Genomic DNA, 8,390 nt, shown 5'->3' on the forward strand with positions numbered 1-8,390 from the left:
ATCTTGATTATAGTAGTGACTTAGATTTTTAGACTTCATAGGATCGTACACTTGCATTCATGAATTTTTAATATAAATTATACCTCAGTTAAACTAGTGAAAAACCAAATAAATAATAAATACCTAAAATGTATTTGCTTTTACATGTTTAAATTTGGAAAATTCTCAAGAAGTCCACTGAATCAACTATGGTATGAAGCTTTTTGGGGACCACTGTGAAGCCAAGAATGGGCAGGACAGAGTTTTGACCCCCGTGGAATCCCTTAAATAATGCAAGTCCCCAGTTAAAAATGAAGAGCCTTGTACTCAAAGACTAACAGCCATTCATTCATAAATACATGTTTAGTCCAAATATCAAGTGTTGCTTCTCTTCAATTAAACTCCTAGAGCAAAGTATAAGAAAAAGGAGAAACTCTGAAGCAAAGATATTTTTCCCCTAATATAATTTATTACTTTATTAGGTTAAGACTGCTGCTCTGGGAAGGGTGGGGGATGTTATCTTGTCTTCTGGAATAAAGAACTAAACATTAATTAACATAAACATCTTTTACAGCTAAGAGAGTTAATTAAATTAGATTTATTGAGTTTCTAAACTATTAAATAAAGTTGCTCAATAATGTAGAGATTATAGGTTGAGCTAGCAGGTCAGCCTCTCTTCCTGTTTTCATTATCTACGCGAAATCTTTCTAAAAATATTGTTCTGGCTGAATCAATAGGAACGATGGCAGAATACAAAAATTGCTCTTGCACTTTAAAAGCCATTGTAAGTTGCTAACTTTGTAGATCTCTAAAAAAATGGAAATGAATGTTTTAGATGACAGAGATGGGGAGGAGAAAAGCAAGAAATATCCCTGTTACTTAATTCCTTTGGACATGATATAGTCAAGAAAGATTGGAACAACTTCTTCTATTTTTCACCAATAATTTTAGTTAAAAAGAAAAAGCTCCCCAAATGCTAACACGTTTCCAAGGTAGCTGTCCCTCTGCACCCAGATTTTTGTCTAGGCGGTTTACTTTGTCCCGGGTTACATTCCATCTTCTCCTCCATCTGCCTTTAAGCAACCCTTTCCTGTCACTTGTGAGGTCTCAGTTCAAAGACACTCTGAAAACTGGAATTGACCCTGAATCCAGGTTTTCTTCTGTAGTTTTTCTTTTTTTGATTCTTTTCTTTTCTTTTTGAGACAGTCACTTTGTCACCCTTGCTCACAGCAACCTCAAACTCTTGGGTTCAAGTGATCCTCTTGCCTCAGCCTCCCAAGTAGCTGGGACTACGGGCACCCACCACAATGCCTGGCTATTTTTACAGATGAGGTCTTGCTCTAGCTTAGCTCAAACCTGTGAGCTCAGGCAATCCACCTTCCTTGGCCTCCCACGTGCTGAGATTACAACCATGAGTCACCATGCCAGGCCTCACTCTAGTGTAGATTTTCATAGATTACAATTCTTTCCTCTCTAATGCTTCTCTCAGGATACAATTCTACATTTATTTCTGTGGAATTATTTTATTAATAGCTGCTATTTTAGCCCATTTTGTGTGGCTATAAAAGAAACACCTGAGGCTGGGTATTTTATAAAGAGAAGAGGTTTATTCCACTTACGGTTCTGCAGGCTGTACTAGAAGCAAGGAACCAGTATCTACCTCTGGTGAGGGCTTCAGGGAGATTCCAAGCAAGGTGGCAACTGAAGGGGAACAATTGTGTCACATGGCAGGAGGGGGAGCAAAGGCCAGGTTCTATTACACAACCAGCCCACATATGAACTAAGAAGGACTAGTATGAGCTAATTGGACTTTGTGGATCAGATTTCAGTCTGACACTTGAAAGGGACCCATAGCGGAACCGTACCAACTCCTCCCTCACTGCATATACTGCATGAGAACAGTGCCTGGGGATGGTCTGACTGCACATTTGTCTCAAAGACAGGAATATGGTGAACCCTCAATAAACTATTTAATGAGCAAATGTGAGAGGAATCAATGGATGTCGTGAGATGTGTTATTGTAAAATTTTAATATTTACTTAATTTCTGATGATAACACTGACAATGTCCTTCTTAACGTCTAGAAATTCACAGTTAAAATGCCCAGTCCTTTATCTAATAGAGGAATGAAATCCTTAAAGGAAAGAAATTGTGTAAAACACGGGTAGAACTCATAGAAACAGGGAACAGAATGGAGTTATGAGGGCCGGGAAGATGCCGGGCAGAGAACACCAACTTTTAGTTAGAAGGATGCGTTCAAGAGACCTATTGTACAACGTGGTAATTATAGCTCATAACAAGGTATTGTGATCTTGAAAGTTGCCAAGAGAGTGGAGTTTAAGTGTTCTCACCGTAAAAATAAGTATTTCAGGTGATGCATATGTTAATTAGTTTGATTTAACCTTTCTGCAATGAATGTGCATGTCTCTCTCTACGTATATCTGAAAACATTGTGTTGTATATGATAAATATGCACAATTTTTGTCAACTAAAAATAAATTAACTTTTAAAAAGCCCAGGGGAAGTCAAGCTTGTCCTTTAAAAAAGTCTTTATTTTTAATTATTACGGGCACATAATAGTTGTATATGTTTACAGGGTACAATGTGATGTTTTGATAGAGGCAAACAATATGAATTAATGAAATCGTGGTATTTGGGGTACCCATCATCTTAAGCATTTATCATTTCTTTATGTTGGGAACATTCCAATTGTATTCTTTTAGCTATTTTAAAATACACCCTAACTTTGATTATAGTCACTTTGTTGTGGTGTCAAATATTATTCATTTTATCTAACTATATTTTATGGAACCGTTAACTGTCCCAACTTTATCCTTCTCTCCCTGCTACCCTTTCCAGACTTTGGTAACCATCATCCCACCCTCTGTCTGTATGAGATCAATTATGTCAATATTTATCCTCCACATATGAATGAGAACGTAGGAGATCTGTCTTTCTGTGCTTGTTTGATTTACCTTAACATAATGTTCTCCAGTTCCATTCATGTAGAATGGCAGAATTTCATTCTTTTATTGCTACATAATATTCTGTTGTGGGTCTGTATCACCCTTTCTTTATACATTTGTCTACTGATGGACACCTAGGTCGATTCCAAATCTTGGCTGTTGTGAATAGTGCTGTAATCGATAAAGGGAAGCAGGAATCTTTTTAATACATTAGTTTATCTTTATAAACCTATAAACTTCAATTCCTTATAATGAAGTTAATAAGCCTTACTGTTGCTTCTTTTCCCCCCTTTAAACACGATACTTTCACCTTCATTTGTCTGCAGAATAAAAATACGAACATCAACGTGGCATAAATTTGAATTAACTATGATTCTATGTGAACACTTCAGACACTAGTTTTCATGACAAAGTATTGATTTTCTATGTATACTTCATTATGACAAAATTGCAACAAATAAATGAAAAATCTAAATATTCAATTCTCCAGTGTCAGATGCTAACGCAACTCTGAACTACGTGCTCTAACATATAAAAAGGCAAGGACTCAGCTGTGCATCAGGAGGGAGAAGACTGAATCCGTTGCTTTGCTTATCTCCTATGCTTGACAATGTAAGTCAGAGATAATTAAAAATATAGGAAATCAAACTTTTGTGAGGAATGCTCGTATCCCAAGAACTCAAAGCAAAAATTAATCCTGTTCCATTTAATCCCAATATTGAACTCAAAATTAGAAACATTAATTATGTTCATGTCAGAGGAAGATATTTAACATCAAAATCTTCACATGGCCAATACTTATGAAGAATATGTGGCTTAACAGAAGTATAATTAAGCACCAGGTGTCAGAATGACATTGGTGGAATTGAGAAGTAGAGGTCTTGTAGTCATTTTCAAAATAAAGGTAGAGATTTTTGAGAGCAAATCCAACCTTGGAATCAATAAGGAATCTTTTTGAAAGATCATTTAAGCTATATAATAATTCTGACCCAAAATTTCCTACCAGGATCATCATAAAACATTATATTAAGTTCTTTCTGTTACATTAAGGTCTTTCCGCAACTGCGAGAGATTTCACTATCTTTGGATAGAATTCAGGAAATCTGAACATAGTATTCCATCATGTACCAGCTCTCCAAACTGCAGAGGATTCATGTCAAATAGTAGATGATAGAGACTACATATCCATTTATAACGTAAGCCTTTTTTAAATAAACTTCTGAAAATAGTACTGGCTGGAGTTCTAGAGGCCTGGAGGTTTATTATGACTCTGTGACCCCGGACAAGTCCTCTCCCTTCTCTTACTCTCAGTTTCCTACTGGTGGGAAATATGTTGCCAAAACTGTATGACTCCAATAAACCACTAAGCCCAGTTTTGAAACCAGATATGGATTTCCTAGTGGCATGGTAGCTCCACCATTCACACTGCATTTCGGTAACAATTCTCTAATACTAATATGTTTGCTGTGAATAGCCAGGGTTGATAAGCTTTTTCTCGTCTTACAACAAAAAAGCCATATTGCACATATTTTCAGCTTTTTAAGCCATAAAGTCTCTGTGTCACAACTATTCAGTTCTGTCATTGAAGCACAAAAACACCTATAGAAAATACAAAAAATATTTTCAACAAATTTTGTTTTATAAAACAAGTGGTGGGACAGATTTGACCCAAAGATGGTAGTTGACCTTGCTGGCCCCTGGCGTAAGACATTGCAACTATGACTCTAGATTTGGGATATGAAACCTCCTCAGTTCTATGCCTGGAGCTACCCAAATGGTCGGACGTGTTTCATAAATACCTGTTCCTGTTTAATCAGAGCTTCTTTTCTTATCAATTCTTCATTCCTGCTCTCCCTCTTTCTTCATAAGAACTACTCTATTGATCCTATAGCAGTGATTCCCCAGAATTTATTTAGAACACAGTTCATGGGAAAATTACAATACTTTCTGGGCTTTGTGTAAGATTCTCTTTTCCAGAAAATAACATTTCATCAGTCTGAGAAGACCTTCTGGACCCTCACAAGTGATCCATGCTCTCTTTCTTCACTCATCCAGGGCTTTCTGTTTCCACTCACTCACCCTTCCAGACTCATAAAATAAACCTCTCAGAGAGGACAGCCAGTTTCCTACATAAACTCCCTGTGTCTCTTGAAGGGGAGTAACTTGTGTAAATACCTCGAAAAAGACAAAACTGCAGGAAATACAGCACAACTCTTGCCAAATTCTAAGGCAGATTTTGAAAAAGACAACCCATCATTCCACTATATTAACACTCAACTGCAAGCAAAATACTAATAACATTCTGTGATTTCCTCTGTTAAAGAAATGTTGATTTTTTTTTTTTTGGACAGATGCTGCAAACATCATGATATTTAAGATCTTCGGAATACATGTAGCTGCAGCTCATCAAACTCTTTAACACTGCCAACTACCCATACTTGATATTTTAAACACACCTGAGAGTCCTGTTTACAAATATATAACAAACTCACGACTGAATAGCAAAATAATAGTGACAACAAAATAATAACCTAATTTAAGCATTGAAAACAAAAAGAATTTCTGAATATCATTAAAACTTTTGGTAAGGACAAGATATCTATGTAAAAAAGCACAAATTAAATAACCATACAGTAAATGGATTCATGATTTGGTTAAACGATTCTGTGCACAATACTGATTAATAGATGAATGTGGGTCTCGGAAAGGAACTCAGAAGAATGTCCTCCCTACTCTGATCGATGACTTTATCAGTGACTTAGATGACGAAATTAATTGCTGATCTATCAGATTTTAGACAACATTGAACTGTAAGTAATTTCTAAAATAAGATGATATCATTTTCTTCTAAATGTATTAAATACTTTGAATGATAGGCTGAATCAAATGACAGGACAATTCATCAACATATAAAATACAAAGAATTCCGAAAAATATTAACCACATTACTATCAAACCAGGGTGGTCAGTTGCATTTTCTGGGGATTTTCTGGCCACAGAAGAAAAGATTCAGGGCTATCAGCAGAGATGTCCCATTGAATTCCAGTCCTTCTTAAATTTCATTACTTACGATTTGTGTTTCTGACCAAGACAGATTAGCACACACCAGATTATGCAAGTTACACTTTGACGTGAAACAGTGAAAAGCTGGGGAAAAAAATATCTTGGAGAACTTTTTCAGAGCTTTGGAATCAGGCAAAGGACACCAAGGGGTAGAGGGGGTGGGCAACTTCAATCTAGTAGGTATGGTGCACACTGTATGGGCAGAGGCCACATTTACAAGTTTGACTCAAGGATTATATATAACAGAAACAATTTACCCCATAATATTCTGAAATAATAATAATAAGAAGAAGAAGACAGCTATCTCTGAGAGTCACAAATGAATGGAAATCTTCTCCAAGCTGTGACACCCAAGGAAATCCAGATGAAAACAAAGCTGAGAGTTCACGGAGACCCAGGCAGCTGGTTTAATGGGCAGAATACCATGGAGGGAAGATGAGCCCAAGAGAAAACTCTGATGCTCTTCACAGGTTTTCCCAGTTTCAGTATATGGCTGAGCACTGCTTAGCCCATAAACATAAGGTAACTACCAAGGCCAAGAAAAGAACCACTTGAAAGTATCTGAGAAAACACTAGCAGGTCTCAAAAAGCTGGAGCTAGCTCCAGCTCCCATTAGCAAAGTAAGAAACCTGGTATTCACGGGGTGTTAGCTAGAGGACCTCAGGGAGTATTTTCATCAGTAGTGAGCAAAAATGAGCTCTTCCCTTGACACTGATTCAGTTGCACCTGCCAAATATGAAAGGTAAAATAGGATCAAACTATCATCAAGTAACTTAAATACAACCTAAAATAAAGCTCAAGAATATTTGTAAAAATGTAAACATTTTCAGTAATCAGTAAGGTCAAGGCCACAATGTTTGACAATCAAAACTTATCAGACATGCAAAATGGGGAAAAAGATGACCGATTTGGGGGAAAATTAATCCACAAGGGAAGAATTAATAGAAAAGGATGTTTAAAAACAATTATTATAAAAGCATCTCATATGAGCAAGACTCTAGAAGAAAAACAATTCTATCCCAGGTAGGGACATCAAAGATCAGGAAAAACTTGCAAATAGAACTTTTAGAGATGAAAACTAAAATGTCCAAGATGAAAAATACTCTGAAATTAGCAGATTAGACATGGCAGAAGAGAATGTTAGTGAATTTGAAGCTATAACCATAGAAAGTATCCAGCTGAAGCACACAAAGGAAAAAGAAAAGAACAGAGAATCACTGTGGCATGGGACAAAGGTCTGGAGTTTTCTCATAAAAAGTAAAATTTGTATATGGTCCCATAATGTTGGAATAAAGCCAACCTGAAGTATTATTTCTATTCTCTCACTTGAAAACAATCAACACAGAATACTTCTGTGAAGTGCCTGAGGATTTCTCCTGCAGCCACCGAGCAATCAATGCTGTACTAGGCACCATCCTGGTGCCCCCCAATTCAATTCCAAAACTACCTGGAGATAGGGTCCGATCCGGTAAGGTGAGGGAACAGTTCCACAAGACTCCTGCCAGTGCACATGCCACTCACAAACTCCAGGTTTTTCCCCTGTGCATCTGACTGCCCAGCTATAAGTCACTGTTTCCACAACCCACATCCTTGAATTTAACCAATCTTCTAGAGCAGCTCACAAGACTCAGGAAAACACTGCTGTTTACTGGTTTATTAAAAGTATATGAGAAAGGTGCAGCTTCAGATACATGTAGGGCAAGGTATAGAAGGTCCTGGAGAGGTCATGGAGCTTCCCTGCCCTCCTGAAACATGCCACCCTCCTCAGGAAACATCACACGTTCAGTTATCCTGAAGCTCTTCAAAAACAGTCCCTTGGGGTTTTATGGAAGCTGGCAATCAACTTTACTTTCAGACCCTGGCCCTGCCCAGAGGGTGGGAGGTGAAGATGAAATTTCCAACTGCTTTGGTCTTTTCTTGACCAGCCCTATTCTGGAAACCCCTCGGGGCTGCCAATCAGCAGTCAACTTACTAGTATAACAAAAGCATCTCATTAGAGCAGTGGTTCTCAACCTTCCTAACGCTGTGACCCTTTAATACAGTTTCTCATAGTGTGGTGACCTCCAACCATAACATGATTTTCATTGAAATACTTCATATAGTAGAAATGAAAATCATGTTATGGTTGGGGGTCACCACAGTGTGAGGAACTATATTAAAGGGTCGCGGCATTAGGAAGGCTGAGAACCACTGCTTTAGAGATTCTGAGGATTTGGGGAGTTGCCAGGAAACGGGGAGCAGGACTGAATACAACTTTCACGATATCACCATTAAGTATCCCACTCTAGGTATTTGAAGCCAGAAAAGTGTCCTATAGGATGGAGTCTGAGAAGTTTAAGCTGAAGCAGTGCAGCTGACCTCATCTGCTCAGCCCACATTCTC

General features: G+C 37.6%; 1 protein-coding gene across 3 annotated transcripts in view; it reads right to left on the reverse strand.

Annotated features, from left to right (window-relative positions):
- Nucleotides 1-8,390, reverse strand: part of GRM7 (glutamate metabotropic receptor 7) — an 899,252-nt gene that overhangs the window by 719,061 nt on the left and 171,801 nt on the right. The gene's annotated exons all lie outside the window — the stretch shown is intronic.

The sequence above is a fragment of the Otolemur garnettii genome, unplaced genomic scaffold (assembly GCF_000181295.1).
Source record: "Otolemur garnettii isolate 467f Iridium unplaced genomic scaffold, OtoGar3 scaffold00015, whole genome shotgun sequence".
NCBI classification, from domain to species: domain Eukaryota; kingdom Metazoa; phylum Chordata; class Mammalia; order Primates; family Galagidae; genus Otolemur; species Otolemur garnettii.